The sequence below is a fragment of the Castor canadensis genome, chromosome 14 (assembly GCF_047511655.1).
Source record: "Castor canadensis chromosome 14, mCasCan1.hap1v2, whole genome shotgun sequence".
Classification (NCBI taxonomy): domain Eukaryota; kingdom Metazoa; phylum Chordata; class Mammalia; order Rodentia; family Castoridae; genus Castor; species Castor canadensis.
This window is the reverse complement of record NC_133399.1, coordinates 71,740,020-71,759,088: the sequence shown is the minus strand read 5'-3', so window position 1 is coordinate 71,759,088 and position 19,069 is coordinate 71,740,020. Positions and strand designations below refer to the sequence as shown.

Below are 19,069 nucleotides of genomic sequence, written 5' to 3'. Positions count from 1 at the left end.
TGTAAAGGCTATATATAACAAACTTACAGCCAACATCATACTTAATGATGAAAAACTGAAACGATTTCCCCTAAAATCAGGCACAAGACAAGGGTGCTCACAATCTCCACTCCTATTCAACATAGTACTAGAATTCCTAGCCAGAGCAATTAGGCAAGAAGAAGAAATAAAAGGAATATAAATAGATAAAGAAATTGTCAAAATATTCCTATTTGCAGATGATATGCTCCTATACCTTACAGACCCAAAAAACTCTACCCCAAAACTCCTAGACACCATAAACAGCTGCAGTAAGGTGGCAGGATGCAAAATCAACTTACAAAAATCATTAGCTTTTCTATACACCAATAACAAACAAACTGAGAAAGAATATATAGAAACAATTCCATTTACAATAGCCTCAAAAACAATCAAATACCTAGGAGTAAACTTAACAAAGGATGTGAATGACCTCTACAAGGAAAACTACAAACCCCTGAAAAAGGAGATCAAGGACGTCTACAGAAGGTGGAAAGATCTCCCATGCTCAAGGATTGGCAGAATCAACATACTAAAAATGGCTATACTACCAAAAGCAATCTACATGGTTCAACATAATGCTCATCAAAATCCCAGTGACTTTCATCACAGAGATTGAAAAATCTACCCTAAAGTTCGTTTGGAAACACAAGAGACTGTGAATAGCCAAGATAATATTCAGCAAAAAAAACAATGCTGGAGGTATCACAATACCCAACTTCAAACTATATTACAAAGCTACAGCAATAAAAGCAGCATGGTACTGGCACAAAAACAGAAATGAAGACCAGTGGAACAGAATAGAGGACCCTGATATGAATCTACACATCTATGCCCACCTTATTTTTGACAAAGGCGTCAAAAACATACAATGGAGAAAAGAGAGCTTCTTCAACAAATGTTGCTGGGAAAAGTGGTTATCTATCTGCAAAATCCTGGAACAAGATCCATGTTTATCATCCTATAATAGTATCAACTCAAAATGGATCAAGGACCTTAATATCAGACCGAAACCTCTTAAGTTAGTACAGGAAAGAGCAGGGAACACTCTGGAAGTAATAATTATAGGTGAGGACTTCCTCAATAGAACCTCAGCAGCTCAGCAACTAAGAGAAAGGATGGACAAATGGGACTACATAAAATTAAGAAGCTTCAAGCGAGAGCACACAAGGGAGGGGTGAGGATAGGTAAGACACCTAAAAAACTAGCTAGCATTTGTTGCCCTTAACGCAGAGAAACTAAAGCAGATACCTTAAAGCAACTGAGGCCAATAGGAAAAGGGGAACAGGTACTAGAGAAAAGGTTAGATCAAAAAGAATTAACTTAGAAGGTAACACCCACGCACAGGAAATCAATGTGAGTCAATGCCCTGTATAGCTATCCTTATCTCAACCAGCAAAAACCCTTGTTCCTTCCTATTATTGCTTATACTCTCTCTACAACAAAATTAGAAATAAGAGCAAAATAGTTTCTCTTGGGTATTGGGGGGGGAGAGGGAGGGGACGGAGTGGGTGGTAAGGGAGGGGGTGGAGGCAGGGGGGAGAAATGAACCAAGCCTTGTATGCACATATGAATAATAAAAGAAAAATGAAAAAAAAATAAGATTCCACTTCATCCCTGTTAGAATTGCCATCATCAAATACACCACCACCAGCAGGTGTTGGTGAGGATGTGGGGAAAAAGGAACCCTCATACACTTCTTGTGGGAATTCAACCTAGTGCAACCACTCTGGAAAAAAATATGTAGGTTTCTTAAAAATCTAAACATAGATCTGCCACATGATCCAGCAATCTCACTCCTGGGGATATACCCAAAGGAATGAGTCACAGGTTACTCCAGAGGCACCTGCACACCCATATTTATTGCAGCACTATTCATTATAGCTAAGTTATGGAAACAGCCAAGATGTCCCACTACTGATGAATGGAATGGTATTCTACTCAGTCATGAAGAAGAATGAAATCTTATCATTCTCAAGTAATTGGATGGAACTGGAGAACATCATCTTGAGTGAGGTTAGCCAGGCTCAGAATACCAAAAATTGTATGTTCTCCCTCATATGTGGGCTTTAGATCTAGGGCAAATACAGCAATATGATTGCACTTTGGTCATATGATAAGGTGAGAGCACACACAGGAGGTATGAGGATAGGTTAGTAACCCCCCAAAAAACATGATAGTATTTGATGTCCTCAATGCAAAGGAACTAATGCAGAAACTTTAAAGCGACAGAGGTCAATAGGAGAAGGGGATCAGGAACTAGAGGAAAGGTCAGTGCGAGAAGAGTCAACTTAGAAGGTAACACAATTGTACATGGAAGTAATGCTAGGAATCTCCCTGTATAGCTATCCTTATCTCAACTAACAAAAGCACTTGTTCCTTCCTATTATTGCTTATACTCTCTCTTCAACAAAATTAGAGATAAGGGCAAAATACTTTCTGCTGGGTATTGAGAGGGTGAGGGGGAGAGGGAGGGGGCAGAGTGGGTGGTAAGGGAGGGGGTGGGGGCGGGGGGGAGAAATGGCCCAAGCCTTGTATGCACATATGAATAATAAAACAAAACAAAACAAAAACAAACAAACAAAAAGAAAATGTGGTACTTATACACAATGGAGTTTTACTCAGCCATGATGAAGAATGAAATCTTAATTATTCTCACGTAAAGGGATGGAACTGGAGAACATCATACTGAGCGAGGTTAGCCAGGCACAGAAGAACAAAAATCATATGTTCTCCCTCATATGCAGACTTTAGATCTAGGGCAAATATAGCAATGTTGTTGAACTTGGGTCACATGATAAGGGGAGAGAACATATGGGAGGTATGGGGATAGGTAGGAAACCCAAAACATGAAAGTGTTTGTGATGTCTGCACTGCAGAGGAGCTAATACAGAAATCATAAAGTGACAGAGGCTAATAGGAGAAGGGGGAACTAGAGAAAAGGTTAGTTTGAGAAGAATTAATTTAGAATGTAACACATATGTACAGGAAAGCAGTGCGAGTCAACTCCCTGTATAGCTGTCCTTATCTCAACTAGCAAAAACCCTTGGTCCTTCCTATTACTGCTTATACTCTCTCTTCAACAAAATTAGAGATAAGGACATGAACTACCCCTGGTAGTGAGGGGGTAAGGAGGGAAGTGGAGGGGCGGGGGGGGGAAGGAAGGGAGGGGCTGGAGAAGGGAGGAGAAATGACCCAAACATGGTCCGCACATATGAATAAACGAAATTAAAAAAAAAGGGACAGAGGTCAACATGAGAAGGGGATTAGGAACTAGTGAAAAGGTCAGGTAGAGATGAATGAACTTGGGTTGTAACACATTTGTACATGGAAGCAATGATAGGAATCTCTCTGCATAACTATCCTTATCTCAACTAGCAAAAATGCTTTGTCTTTCTTATTATGCTTATGTCTTCTCTTCAACAAAATTAGAAATAAGGGCAGAACAGGTTCTGCCTGGAAGAGAGGGGGTTGGGGAGAGAGGGAGGGGTCAGAGGGCAGAGGTGGAAAAATGTCCAAACAATGTATGCACATTTGAATAAATGAATAAAAAAATTTAAAAGAAAGAATAAATGTGACGCGTCCCAAGGGGACTAGCGGTAGATGGTCATTTTTGACCTGGAAGCCTGAAACTTCTTATGATTACTGGTTGTGTTAGTTTTCTAGGGCTGCCTGAATGTACCTAAAATGTGGTATATAAAACAGTATTTATTATTTATTTATTGTCTTATAGCTCTGGATGCTAGAATTTCAAATCAGTGTCAGTGTGATCATTCCCTCTTCTTTCCCTGACTTTTCTAACTTTTGATATATACCAGTAATCCTCAGACTTCCTTAGTTTATAAATGCATTGACTCCACTCTGATGGCTGATATCCCCCTATGTGTCTTCACCTCAAATTTCTTCTGTCTGCTTCTGTGTTCACTTTTCCCATTTTTGGTATACACCAGTCATATGGGATTAGAGTCCAACCTAATGAACTCATTTTTACTTGAATGTAAATGTAAAGATATTCTTTCTATATAAGGTCACATTCTGAGGTACTGGAAGTTAGGAGTTTTCACACTTTTTTTGAGGGGGGTTAACTCAATTTCTAACAATGACATGGAGGCATTCAATTAATGGAATTAATTAATTGATGGAATTAATTAATGGAAATCAGTTAACTAGGGCTACATTCTGTGAGATGGCAGCAGGACTAAAGCTCTTTTTTTCACCCACTTAATAAAGAAGGCTTGGAAGAAGGAGTTCTAAGCCTGTAGAACTTCATTTGCCTATACTAAGGAGTCCTGATTTACGACTAAAAGACTGTTTTTAAGCAATTTCCAACACATTTTAAGGAACGTTCTTAAGTAGCACATTCTCCTGTGAGTTATGCTAAACAATTGCAGATTAATTTTGATCACTTCTTTAAATTCACTTTTGTTAAGCTTTAAAATTTAGTTTGGCATTTCAAGTAATTCAGTGGCAGATTAAAAAATATATTTTTTCATTAGTTCCATTAGTTCCACTATTTATCCAACACTAAGTAATGACTTCCTTAATTTCATGTGCATAGCTGTTGGCATTATGGAGCAGCCAATTTCTGCATGGGGAGAAAGAAAAGATGCCAGTCAGTTGTAACTGACTGAAGGCCAAATGTATTTCAAGAACTGAGAAGACATTAGTTATCTGGAATGCAAATGCTCTGTTAAAAGACTACCTGAAACCTGTAATTTCGAATGCCTTTTGTGTTATTTTCTATTACTTTATGTGTACACTCAGTCATATTTAGGGGTGAGAGTTGACATTAAAACAAGAAACGAACTAGAGGGTTCTCAAATGCAGCCTTGTATATATTCACTAGGGGGATAATTTTTTTTCAGGAAAGAATGAGAGGGTCACACACACATTAATAAAGCAACTTCTCCCAGGTTATTTTTCTATTAATTTTTATATTGTTACAAATCTCTAAGGCTGATAGAGAGTTTAAGCATGGGAACTAAAATATTAAGAAAACATTGGGCTAGGAATATAAATTTAAAACACTATTCTGTTATCATTTTCTTTTAAAATTATTTTACTTCATAATTAATAAAACAAGTTTTAAAAATAAATAAGGATTTAGAGTAAAATATAAAAATTCCTTTCCAACTCCTTCTCCAACTACATTTAGTCTTCAACACAAAGAGATTTTGTGAACAATGTAGTATTTATACTTCTAATCATTTATCAGTGAACTTAATGAGTTGATACCATTAATGTATCCACAAAAACATTCTCTTATAAAATACAGTTCTAATAAAATATACTTATTGTTTTGTAGCTTGCTTTCTTCACTTGACAATGTCTTGGAGAACTTTTCACATTAGAACTTGTTCTGCTTTATTCCTTCTAATAGTTAAAGAATGTTCATTCATTTGAGGTTTATCTAATGAGTTCCTTTCATGAAGCGTATTTTACTAGTTTTCAATTTTTTGCCAAGGCATATAATATTGCAATGACCTTCTATTACCATGCCCAAGTCCATCTATTCTGCACAACTACCTAACTGATATCAGAGACAAAGTATTAAGGCAAGGACATTGACTTTATTTAAAAAGCTGGCTGACTGAAAAGATAGAGTATTCTTGTCCAAAGACTATCTTGCAGGAAAACTGATGTAGGAGATTTAAAAATTTTTTATTTACTTTTTTTTTCAGATAGGGTCTTGTGCTTTTGCCTGAGCAGCCTTGTATCCAGATTCTCCTCCCTCCATATCCCACAAAAACTAGACCACAAGTGTGTGCCCCCTAGACTAGATAAATAAAGTGAACTGTTAATTCTGCAGAATACATGTGTTTACAGTTTAGTGGAGATTGTCATTAAAAAAAAAACCTTATAAATTTAGACCTTCATTACCAGTAAGTAAGCATAACAGTTTTTCCATGTGTTTGAGAATTCTATGTCATGAGAAATATTTTTATCAATAACATGGGAGCTTGTGTGAGTTTTATTTTGGTTTTCATCTAATTTTTCTTAATTTTCCTGATGCCTGGTGAAGTTACATATCTTGTAATATGTTTGTTGGTAGATTATAATTTTAGGAAATTATTCATATTATTTGATTATATATTTAACTATTTGTATATATGCAGAATTTCTTTATAGATTTTTGAGTACTTTTGCAGGTATATTTTGCAACTATATTTCCCTTATTATATGTTAGTCTGTGCTTCAGATATAGTCATGTAAACATTTTGGTTTTTGTATGTATGCAAATATATAAATCTAACCTTCATAACTTTTCAAATTTTTGTACCGATTAGGTGTTCTTTGGTGTAAGAAATAAACTTTTATGCTTTTATATTTTTAAATCACCAGACATTTATTTTTAGTTTTAGCATGGGGTATGATGTATGTTTTAATAAATACAGAATTTCAATAGGTACTAGATTTCCTCACCACAATTTATTGACTAGTCCATAATTTCATTCATGATTGAAGACCTACTCTGTGATAATGTTTGACACGTATTTATATGTCTGCCTCAGAACATTCAGTTCTGTTTTATTCGATTTTCTTTATATATGCATTAATAACACTTTTTGTCACTAGTTAGGCGATTTTCCCTTCAGACTTCTTATATTCTGTTTTTAGTCACTTACAAAATCAATTGTCAAATTCCTTAAATTTCCATAGAATTCATGAGGAAAAATGATGGCTATTAAAATATGAACTTTTCATCCATCATCATAAGAAGTGTTTCCATTAGATTAAGTATTAAGTATTAAAATTATATTTAATGTAGTAACTATGAAATATTTCACAATTAAAGCTTTGATTATTAATTTGGTTTTTGGAAATATTACACTGTTTTGTGACACTTTTTTCTTTTTGGTGGAGCTATGTAGGTTTGAACTCAGAGCCTGATGCTTGCTGGACAGGTGTTCTACCACTTGAGCCGCTCTACCTCCCTGGAGCTTTCTTCCTAATGCTATTTAGTTTGCAATTGCTCATTGTCTCTTCCTTACAGTGTTACTTCCTGATATTTTTGATCGGTTGAATTGTTGACTTAATGGAATCACTTCTAAATGTTCATACAAAGTATAACATTTTTGTGTTTCTTATAGAGGCTCTTTATCAAATTTCAGAAATTCTACACATTGGAACTTTAAAACAACTGGAATGGACACTAAAAAAAGCCAATATACAAAGAAGGGGACTGCCTGGATGGGAAAGAAATAGGAGCATATAAATTTCTAACACAGTAGTATGCCCTAATGGTTCATTTGCATAAATAGTATTGAATTCTGTGAAGGAGGCGGAATTTGTTCAAAATACAGCAGGGATTTTTGGAAACCTCAAACTCTTCATTTACCACAGTTAAGATTTTTAATGACTACTTTATGTTAACCAACATAGCTTGAAAGATGATCATTGAGATGGGATCCTTATGAATGAATTCCATAGCTTTATGCATGTAATACGACAACTAGTCATGCAAGCATCAGTTTAATATCAATAGATTAGTTGGTTACATAATATCATGAAACTTAACATCAAATTTGAAATTTGTATTTATCACTCAAAATTTAAGCATGTTATTGTGCTTACATTATTTATTTACATGTACAATCCATACCAAATTACAGGGGAAAGCAAGAAAGCATTTACGATAATGTACAGTGTGCTTTGAGATGAATAATTTAAAACTCCTGGCTACTATTCTTTATAATGTATTTTGAAGAAAAAAATGTAGTAGAAAAGGGGAATATGAGCATGTTTTGAGAGAGCATAGATATCAAGACTTTGTTCATAGATTTGATGTTCATGAGTTAGAAAATGACATTAATGTACTCAGCATATAATGTATTCTGTATCTTCCAAGAAATTCTGTTTATAGAACTGTTGGAAGAACAAGAGCTATCTCATTGTTTATTTTTGCAGAATCCACTACCATGAACTGCAGACATCTGATCCATCATGAAATAGGAAAGGCAACACAAGTTGAGAAGTGGATTCACTATGGCCTTTGATTATAAGGTAATGTACTGAAAGAATACTAAAGCAGAAGAGATTGTGTTCAGATCTGAGACAAAAATATACCCTTTATCTGGTATATGAATTATTTTTCCATAGAGGATAGTATGTTTTATTCAAGCAAGATTCTGAACTCTCTGTAGCACATACACTGTTTTCAAGTAACATAAATACTGGTTTTGAGAGTGGTATTTTCATTATTATGGTCACTTAAGTGCTATTTTTCAATTTCATCTCCTTCCCATACTCTTTATAACTTAATTCCACTTTTGTTTTCTCTTTTCTCTCACTTTTAATTATTAGATTCTGATAAAACATCTACCTATCTAACTATATGTATGAAACTATAGATATTTAAAAATTTTGCATAAATATATGGATGTAAAACCAAAAAAAAGAAACATTTAAAAGAATCAAACACCCTCCCCTTAGCCATAACTCTTTGGTTGGCTACACCTTCTTCACTTTTATTTTCAGTTCTCAAGTTAAATGATGTTTTTTCAAAGAAAACTTTCCTTACCATTTCCAAATCTAAATTAGGTTTCTTTCTGTTAGCTTGTATCTTAATCAATTTTCACTTAATATTAATGGCATTTTATACACTTGTATATTGACTGTTGAATGTCTCCATAAGAATTGTAGATGGTTGAATTTATCTACTAGTTAGCATATAGCAGACCTCCAATAAATATTTGTTAAGTGAAAGTAAAATGAATAAATACATAGAATTTTTATATATTCAGGATGAATTGTTATTCAGAATGTTTTTTCAGTGATATTGCTGGAACATGAGATTTATAAAATTTGGGAGTGGTAATTTTAATTAGTTTATTAACTTTCTTAAAACATGATTCACACAATACAAAAACCCATCTATAAATATGTGACCCAATTCTGTCTTATATACATAATTTAAATAAATGACAATAAATTCTGATTTTTCCTGTTATTGCTGTATTTTAATGGAAAAAATAGAACATGTTTTTCAGAATTGTTTTGGTTATTGTGACTTTTTCTCCTAGATTCTCATTTTCAAAGGTACTGAACCAATTTGGGTTATAATACATATGTACATGGAAATATTATAAGGAAACACCCTGTATTACTATCTTAAACAAACAAAAAGTCATTTTTTTCTTTTACAAAATTGGAGAATAGGAGGGCAGAACAGGTCTTGTCTGGTGGGTTGGTAACAGTGGGAGGGGGAGGAGGTGGGGAAAAGCTGAAGGAGGATGAATATAGTACAAATACTGTGTACACGTGTATGTAAATGGGAAAATGATGCCTGTTGAAACTATTCCTGGAATGAGAGGTGGAGCGTTAAAGGAGAATGGTGGAGGAGATGAATTCAAGTATTTATTTTATAAATTGTAGGAACTCTTATAGATGCTATAGTGTACCCCCTAGCACAATAAAAATGTAAAATAAAACAAAAAGGTGCTAATTAGAAATGTTAAGAAAAAATAAGCAGATATAATCTCTCAGTTTTTGTTCATTCCTCAGACCACGTTTCTTAGGGTGAGGGATATTTTCATTGTGTGAAGGGGCATAATTGACTGTTCAAACTTGGTAGGGGTTAAGCAATATATTGAATTTCTCAACAGATGCTCTATATTTTACAAAGGAATGATGGGATAAATTGTTATTTCCTTAGGTTAGTTTTCTTCACCCCAGTTGTCCTTGTACCCTGACCACTCTTCCATGAGATTCTGGATCCCATAGGATTTAAATTACTGACTCTGGGAGTTGGAAGGTATTTCATATTGCTCACTTGGTTGGCTGACTAAAGTGGGTCTCAGTGGTATTCTAGGATAAATGACTCTGAGAACGCAGAAATGCCTTAGTATTATAAAAAAAGGTAACTGAAGATTTAGGGTGATAGGTGTGTGTTGGGGTGAACTTATTATGTGTGACTCAGCCATTTTTCACCATCACTAGCCTGATTCTTGGAAGTCTTTCCCTTTCACAAGACACTGAGAAATACACTGGAGCCAGGAGCATTCACACACTTCAGAACACTTCAGTGGCTGTCCTTTGTAATCAGTAATGCAAGGAGGATATGATCCACTGGGTTAAGCTACCTGATTCCGTGAGAAATAGCCACACAGCAGGCAAAGTGGGAGTAGTTATAATGGTTAATGGCTACAGTGCTTACCAAAATGGTTAGATTTTTGCATCTTTAGAACTAAAAAGATGGGAAGCTCACTAGGATTTTTAAAAATTCTTTTTAAGTAAATAAACTTAAGTGTGGTACATACATATACACACACACATTATATATAGTTTATACAAATGTGATATATGTATATATTCCTAAAGAATTAAAACTCTTGACTAATTTCTACATCTGAATAACAGTCTATCATTAATTCCTTTGAATGAATGTGGATAGGGTACTTTTGAGTTCCTGATTCTTGGGATAACATCACTAATCTGTATTGTAGATTTTCTTGATATTTTTTCCTAAAGATACTAATAACCTTTTGTGAGTCAGTGTGCCCATTATATATTTGGAAGGTTATTGACCAATGGCTCTGAGATCTCCTAGTCCTTGGGGCACAGAGTTCTATTAATACATTCCTGATAGTGTTGTGTCTTGTGGCCATCAGTTAGTGAATGAGTTTTGTTCTTTGTGAATCTCACCATTGGGTAAAGGACTTATACAAACTATTCTGAAGTTATTTTTCAAATACTATGAATATAACTGCCATCATAACAAGTAGTAAGATGTTGGCTGGATGCATGATTCTGATTATCAAGGAAAAATATAGTGCCTTCCACACAAAGATAGGATATTGAGTTTCTGAAACCTAGGATTCTGTGAAAGCATCAATGTTAAGCAAAATTGAAGAAACCTGGGTAGGTGTGTCTACTAAGAGATCAAGCCTCGTGAATATGGGTTTGTATCCTCTCAGCATGTAAGAACCATAGCCAAATGGAACATCGACTGGCTTGACATTATAAATACTGATGAATCCCTAGTCAGTGTGTAGACAGGAGAGCAAAAATAGCCACTCATACTCTTCTTACTCTGTCATATAAGTTATTAATTGATTACTAACCATTTTTTTTTCTTTTTACTTTCTCTTTTATTTGATATTGAGTACTTCGTTGTGGTTACTTTTTATAATTCAATAATCTATAAACAAATGAAGACAATTTGTACTGCAAGAGAAGAGAAAACTACCCAGAGTTAAATGTATTAATTGATAAGACTATGGATCTTCTCTTTCTGGGACACAGTAAACATGCCTTTGTTGTTTGAGAACTAATTGCGTTATCTTATGTGTGGCCATGTGGCTGTTGCTCTTACTTGGAAGCTTAAATAGTAGAAGAAATCTGTATGCAAGTATGGGGTAGCCAAAAGGATAGTATTGGTGATGGTGTCGATTATTACAAAATCCAAAGCTGAGGGCCAGATATGACTCGGTTTCCACTTGAACAAAGCATTAGTTCAGAACTGAGTTACAAGGAAATGGAGACAAGGTCATATTGCTGGCTGCAGTCTTTAGAGAGAAATTATGGCTCTGGCTCCAAAAGCCATAGTGAAAGTCTCTGGATTTTGCTGCTTTTTAACCGTGGTGGAATCAACATTATGTTACCTTGGTATTCCATTTCTGCCTATAATCAGTTCCTGTGCCTTTTCAAAGAAATTTTGAATAATTTATGCTCTGAAGTAAGCCTTGATTTATTTAGGTTGCAACGGTTTCACTTGTCTGGAACCAAGAACCTTAGCTCATGCAGCAAATAATGTAAAAGTCTCATACCATAAAATAAATAATACAAATAAAATATTTTGAATAAAAAATACAAATTTATAGGATTTTCCTAACATCCCTAAACCTTTTTACCAACTTCTTAAATAGGAATATTTACTCAGCTCTACCTCTCTTAAATGACTGTTATAAAATTCAACTGAGAGTGGATGTGAAAATTACTATCAACTTTAGAAGCCATATACAAAATTTCAAGGTTAATGTCATTCTACAAATAACTAAATGAGAATAGGGCTATGTTTGCTAAGGAGTCTACAGTAAATTGAGAATTAGAGATTCTCAACGTTTAAATGTTTCCAGAAAAATAACAAGCACAAACAAAAAACATTTGGCATGTCAAATCTACTGAATTTCTAAAAATACAAAGAAGCACAAATAATCAAGATACACTATGGGGTGAAAATATAATACAAAATGATCTTCAAAATATATTTCCTATAATTAATGAATGTTATTACATTTAAGACATAAAACACTCTTAAAACATAAAAGTTAGAACAGAAACATCTTAAGGTTATAATTGCCAAAGGTTTTTTAAATATTCTTTTTTAATGAAAAATATTTGCTCAGGAAAGTAAACTTAATTTGACAGCATCATACTCTCACATCATCCCACATTATAAACTATATTTTAATAAAAAAGAGAGCAAGGAGGTCAGAATATATAACACGTGAATTGGGGATTTACCTCAGTAGTAGAGCAGTTGCCTACCAAATGCAAGGCCATGAGTTCCCAAGAATAGCAATGATAATAGTAACAATAATGATATATGGCATAAATTCTGAGGTAGCTGATCTTGGTGATTTGCTCTTCATGATTAGTGTTCAGCATTGTGTATCAGTAGTTACAGATAAACAGCATAATTATGGACAGTGTCCTACAGAATGTTGTCATGAAGAGTATTTCAATCTTCAATGAGGAAAATATAAGTCAAGGTTACATTTTAACCAATGACAACCCCTCCCAAATTTGTAGTTATGACCAATAACATAGACTATATCCTATAAATCTCAAAGAAAAGAATTTTATTCTATAAAACTCAAAGATAATTAAGATAGGAAAATTATATTGCAAATTCTATGAATAATGTATGCGTGTTTTGCATTTGTGCATGATACTTGTGCTCTTAATGTATCGAAAAGTATACAAATAGCACAAATGTATAACTTACATTTATTGTAAATTTGACTTAAATTTGATTCCAGGTATATAGGTAGAGGGGGTACACTGAGACCATCATTTAAACCTTCACCAATGGGAGTTTTTAGCTGTATGGTCCCTCAGACTCTTAGACTTACGTGTATTTTATTAGCTAACCTTTTATTATATTTATAACTTCTACAACTTATTTGAAAACTTTTAGCCATTCTATCTTGTTTTCTGACCATTTCTCTTTGCCTCATTGTAGTTCAATTTTATATGTCACTTTAATTTGTATCTTTGAAATTGTAGGTTTTCTTTTTCTTTTTCAAAGTTGCCTTTTGTTGCCCAAATTACCATTTTCTATTAAATCAGTCTTTATCCCTTTTTTAATCTTAATTTCTCTCTTCATGATATTGTATTTTCCCTAAATATCTAGTAACTGTATTCAGAAAGGATGTTTTAAGCTGATTATTATATTTTTTAGATTAGGTTTCCACTTTGAGTGTGTAGATCTGCTCCCAAAGTCATTCTTTCTCTAGAATCAGAGTTTAGTTTGAACTCTGGGTAAGTGGGTAGAAAATTTTGACTTGAATGAGGTTCCACTTACTCTTGGAACAATTTTCTTTACTTTTCCAGCAGATCTTGGTGCATGACTGGAGTAAGGAGAGGTTTTAAGTGATTTAGCTATTCTGTAGATCGTTTTGTGCTGCTGGGGATTGAAATGAAGGCCTCAAACATGCTCAGTCCACTACCTATTCCTGAGCTAAACCCCGAGCCTAGATAGTTCTTTAGTAAAGTATCTCTTGGTGTGCAACCACCATGCTATTAAGAAGCCCTGGCAAGAGATAAGAGATAATGTGCAAATGTTCTAGCCAACAGTGGAGGTTCCAGGTAAGAGCTGGTATTAACCATCACATATGAGTGACTGAGCATTTAGATGTCTGCCTACCAACTATGAAATCTCTCCTGGAATCGCTGAATGAACTTACACTTTGCAGTCTTCCTAGCTATGATCTCAGAAATTGCAGAGACAAGGGAACTCTTTCCAAATATTTAACCCATAGAATCTGTGAGCACAATAAAATTATTGCCACTTTGTGGTGTTTTCCACACAGCAATGACAGTTACACTGCCACAAACCATCCTGTTATGTTTTTATTAACTTGACACTGAGTTTAGAGCATTATTTATGCTTCACAGAAGAAAAAGACTCTGAATTCCAAGGATTGTTATTTTCCAAGGCTTCTGTCATCTGCGTGTTCAGTCCAGCAACTATTAAAATAATAGATGTCACCTACTGCCTGTCTTCAAGAAAGCCATCAAAACCTCTCCTTATTAATTATATCTTGTCCTTTTTCAGAAATTTAGTATTTTTTGTCAACACAGCAGAAATTGGAGAAGGTTGCAATAAAATTTATGTAGTTTTTCTGCCTATTGCAACAGAAGTCCAATCAAACCTGGTTAACAGGTATTTCAAATTATTTGGTGTACAAAAAACCAGCATTTGTCTGTGTCATTTTATGTGGCTTTTATGTTTATGCTTGTTAATAAGAGCCATTGTCTACAAAATTTCTAAAACTGCTAATGGGTAAAATCTGAATCATAATTAGGCAGTGTGGATGATAAACAATGAGCCTGAAAGCTACTAGGACTGCTCAGAAAATACCATTAGTCAGATCCTGCCAGCAAACAAGTTACAATTAAGGGCTCAGCTCTTCAGGAGGCATATTGATTCTGAAAGTCCACTAGTGTTCCATGAAATAAATTGCTGATGGATTCAGCCTAATGATTTGTAAGCTTACTTATTGAGTGAAAATTTGGCAAAAACCTGGTTCGCTGTCTGGAACATGTTAAGAGTCAATAAGAAGTTGTTACCTTGTATTCTCATTAATATTTACAAACCAAATGGATTACTTGGTCTTGGCTAAAATTATATCTTTACTAGCATTTTCAGGAATTTGTATATATTTTTCTTACCAATGTATAACCAATCATTAATGCTATATTACATGGTATTTAAAATAATTAAAACTTTTAAAAATGATATTTATACTCAATTAGAATTTGACCTTTGCTGAAGGCATTCAATCAGAGGTGAGAGACCATCTGTTCTAGGCATTGTGCAAGGAAAAGCCACCTGCTGACTTTTAAGTTACTTTTAAACACTGGAATATTTTGATGACACAAAAATATTATGGAATGCTTATAATTCTGGCTAATTTTTTAAAAATAAATTTTATACATTTCCTCTGAGAACAATCACAACTCATATAGTTTATTCTTCTAGTCTTTGAAATTTTATTTATGAAGAACCAAATTCCTCAGGTCAGAGCCCTCGCTTTAGTATTCTAAAATAAAAGAATCTGATCACATAAATTTTGTGTTTCTTTATGTGCATACATACTTAAATTTGGAGATTAATTGGGTCAGGAGGTCTGACATAGTCTCAGTGAGCTAAAATGAAGATGCAGTCAAGGCTGTGGTTCTGAAGTTTCTATAAGAGGATCCTTTATCTTGCTCAGTTGGGTTGTTGGTATTCAGTTCCTTACAGTTTAAGTCTGAAGTCCTCTTTTCTAACCAGATGTCAGTCAAAGCCTTTTCCTGTATCTAGAAGCCACTCAGACATTTGCCTTTAGCCTCTTCCTCCAGCTTCCAATCCAACCTTGATGAATCAAATCTTCCTCTTGTCACATCTCTCTGACTGACTATTCTGTCTCCATCTGTTTTCCAGAACTAATATTAATAAATTGTCTCCATTAAAATAATCCAGGAAAACTTTTCTCTCTCCAGGTCCATAATGTTAATCATATCTGCAAAGTCCCCTTTGCTATGCAAGTATTAAGATATGAATGTCTTCAGAAGATGGCATTATTCTGCCTATCCCAAAACAACAAATAGATCCAAAATAACTGATGAGTATAGAATTACTGATTGGCTCCATATCAGCATCAAGAGAGCATGAACATTAGAGCATTTCTTCATATTCTCAAATTAGCATTCAATACAATAATTCAGATGTTGGCCCTCAAAGGAATTAAATTTTGCTGCTTAAAGTACAGTTTGTTAACCACACCCTTCTCTGCAAGAGAATTATTTGACTCTTTTGTCTCTTTTCCATATTAAGCTTCTGTTTCTAACTTTGGGAACCTAGAATTTGCCAATTCATGGCTCTCTGCTGATTATGTTTTTCCAAATTTTTTTTATGCATGCAAAGATTTTGGATATGTATAACAATAGATTTGCATTATATGCTGTGTCAAAAACTAGATTGCAAATTAGCGCAAGTTTTTAAGACTGCTATATGTTGATTCTCCATCTCTGTATCTGATATGTAACTTTGAAAGAGATGGACAGTTTTGATAAATGTATAAAAAGAAAACACTGAACTGCCTGGTGAATCATACTCTTCTGGAATATCAATCTGGGTGAAAATGTAAGTTGGGCATGCCAGATCAGAGGCTGCTATGAGTCTTATGAAGACCATTCAGAGAAAGCCTAGGGAGTTTGTTTGAGATCAGCTGTATAATGACCAGCTTAGCCATCTAAAATATTAAACTTATATCATCAAGTCCATTTGGAGGAAATGATTCTATTTACTGACAGAGCTCATTATTGACCAAATTATATAATTAATTGTATCCTGATACCTATCCTCATTTCTAGACCTCTTTTCTCAAAACTATGTCTTATGTATATTTGGATGGAGAACTGCCATAAAATTAATCAACTTTTATGATTCATGATGTCTTGGCAAACATCATTAACTGGATTCCAGCTACCTATATTAAAGTTGATCCATTATTACTTGTCCTGGCTAGGGAGTGAAAATGGGATAGTTTTGTCCTCAGAAGTAATTTTGTTAGTCATTCTACTTCCTTATTGTTAACCAACATGTGAATTTCAGGACACTCCAGTTCTATAGTATCAATAATCCATGTTTTCTTTTTTGTCTCTAACAGTAGAACAGATACCATTCAAAATTCTCCACCATTTTCTTCACTGTGCTCATCTGTGTTTCTAGTAAACCATACTTCCAAGTTTCAGTGTGAAGCAGAGGTTTTGCTATTCACTCTGGTTGTCACTCACCTTGTCCAGGGTTCTAATCACAATCATTCACATCTGTTGTCTGTGTGAACCACACTGGTGAGCTATACTAAAATTCATGTACAATAAACTTACCTCTCAGAGTCATTTGTCTGATTAGCATGTGTGACAAAACTCTTCAATTTGTTCCTTTCAAAGTAGATTAGAGTTTTTTTCTGTGAAGCAAATGTAAACTTTCAGTGAGTCAGTGGAATTAGAAAACCTATACAGTCAGTAAATGTGAGAAATAGAGTCGGTAATTTGGCTTTTGCTACATATTTAAATCTGAAAGTCCATTACTTGGATTATTGACCATAGCTCACTCAGACATTTTGGTCCCCTATTAAGCTAAATAAGACTATATGTCATATTTTGACTTTCTCTAATTCAGCTATTGTTACTTATTTATCATTTATCTATCTATCTATTATCTATCTATCTTTCTGGTTCTGGGGAATAAACCCAGGGCTGCTTGCATTGAGGAAAGATCTCTGTCCTTGAGTTACATCCCCAGAATTTCAATTCAGCTACTGTTAATAGTTCACTTGACCTTCTTTGTCACTTCTTATGCAATATCAACCCATTCTGAAAAGGACTCAGTTGCTTCTTCTGATCAACATTCTTATTGCGTCTTTCCATGATAAATATTATTAAACTATGACCTTCATAAGGAAAGTGGTCAGTATATTTATTAAAGATAGAGAAAAATAAGAAAGAAAAAATAATGAAACCTGAGTTAAAAAAGAGGGGAAGAACCTAGAGATGTCATAAACAATGTGTACTGTTACACACTTTTTAAGAGGATCAGACAATGTGTACAGAAGAAAAAGTGTGGAAAAGAAGAATGGATATGGTTTTTTTCAAATAAACCTGAATTTTATTGATACTAAGTAATATAAGAAATTTAATAAAGGATTAAAATTTTAATCAGTGAAAGTATTATTTTTCTCTTAGAGACATGAAGATGTTAGCACTCCTATGAGCTGAAGATAGTGATGACAAAAGTGACAAAATGTTCTTAAGCTGAAATTTCGACCTAACTCAAGAGAATACAAAAACAAAAACTTTATCAAACTCCTAAAATAGTTATAAGAGATATTTGGATTATTTCTCTCTGTGGTATGAAAAGATGGTATGGTAATTTCTATGTCTACTAGTAGACACAAAGTATGGAAAATTATGAGAGATCCTACAGTGTTACTTTCCACAAAGCCTTGAAACCATACACAAACCCTCTGTCTCTGTCTCTGACTCTGCTTTTTTTTTACTCTCGAAATGACACATTCATGTACATATATACCCCACACATAAACACATACAGTAGTCAGTCCTTTTGTGTTGGGAATACATCCCAGGGCCTCCAATGGAAGCCTGAATCTGTAGCTAGTATACAGTCCTATGTTCACTTTATTTTATTATAAAGTTTAATTTTTAATTACCCATAGTAAGAGATTAGTAACTAAGAATAAAATAGAATGATTTTAACATACAGTAAGAAAATTGCCTATATCACTACTCTTGTGCTCTGGAGACATTATTAAATAAAAATAACAGTTATTTAAACCCAAGCATAGTCATACATGACAGTTGATTTGATAAACAAGATAGCTATTATGTGGCTAATGCATGGATATTGTTTATAACATAGACACACTGACAAAAAGGGTAGTTCACATTCTGCATCACACAGGGTAAGAAAGAGACTATGAAATTTCATCATGCTACCTAGAATGGCATGCAATTTAAAACTTATGAATTGTTTATCTCTGGAATTTTCCATTTAATATTTTTGGACTATGGTTGAGTGTGGGGAACTGAAATGTGAAGAATGAAAACACAGATAAGCAGGGACTACTGTATTTATAAGCCATATGCCCTTAAGGAAAACTGAATATACTAACAATGTTTATCTGAGAACTGGAAAGCAGATAGACAGGGGTGTTCATAAAGTAGGTGAATGACCTTAGGACTCAGAGAGAATGTAGAATTGAAGACTTTTCTAGTTACCTCTGAGAGTGAGGTTGTAGGTGAGGCTAAAAATACATAG

At 34.1% G+C, this 19,069-nt stretch overlaps 1 long non-coding RNA gene across 3 annotated transcripts in view; it reads right to left on the bottom strand.

Annotated features, from left to right (window-relative positions):
* The window catches only part of LOC141416890 (uncharacterized), a 609,433-nt gene that overhangs the window by 158,047 nt on the left and 432,317 nt on the right, over positions 1-19,069 (bottom strand). Inside the window, exon 7 of one of the 3 annotated variants that reach the window (XR_012441492.1) lies at positions 3,232-17,198. The exons of the other annotated variants lie outside the window; for them this stretch is intronic. This is a non-coding gene — a long non-coding RNA (uncharacterized lncRNA). Of the gene's footprint in view, positions 1-3,231; positions 17,199-19,069 lie in introns of those variants that run through there. 3 annotated transcript variants of the gene reach the window in all.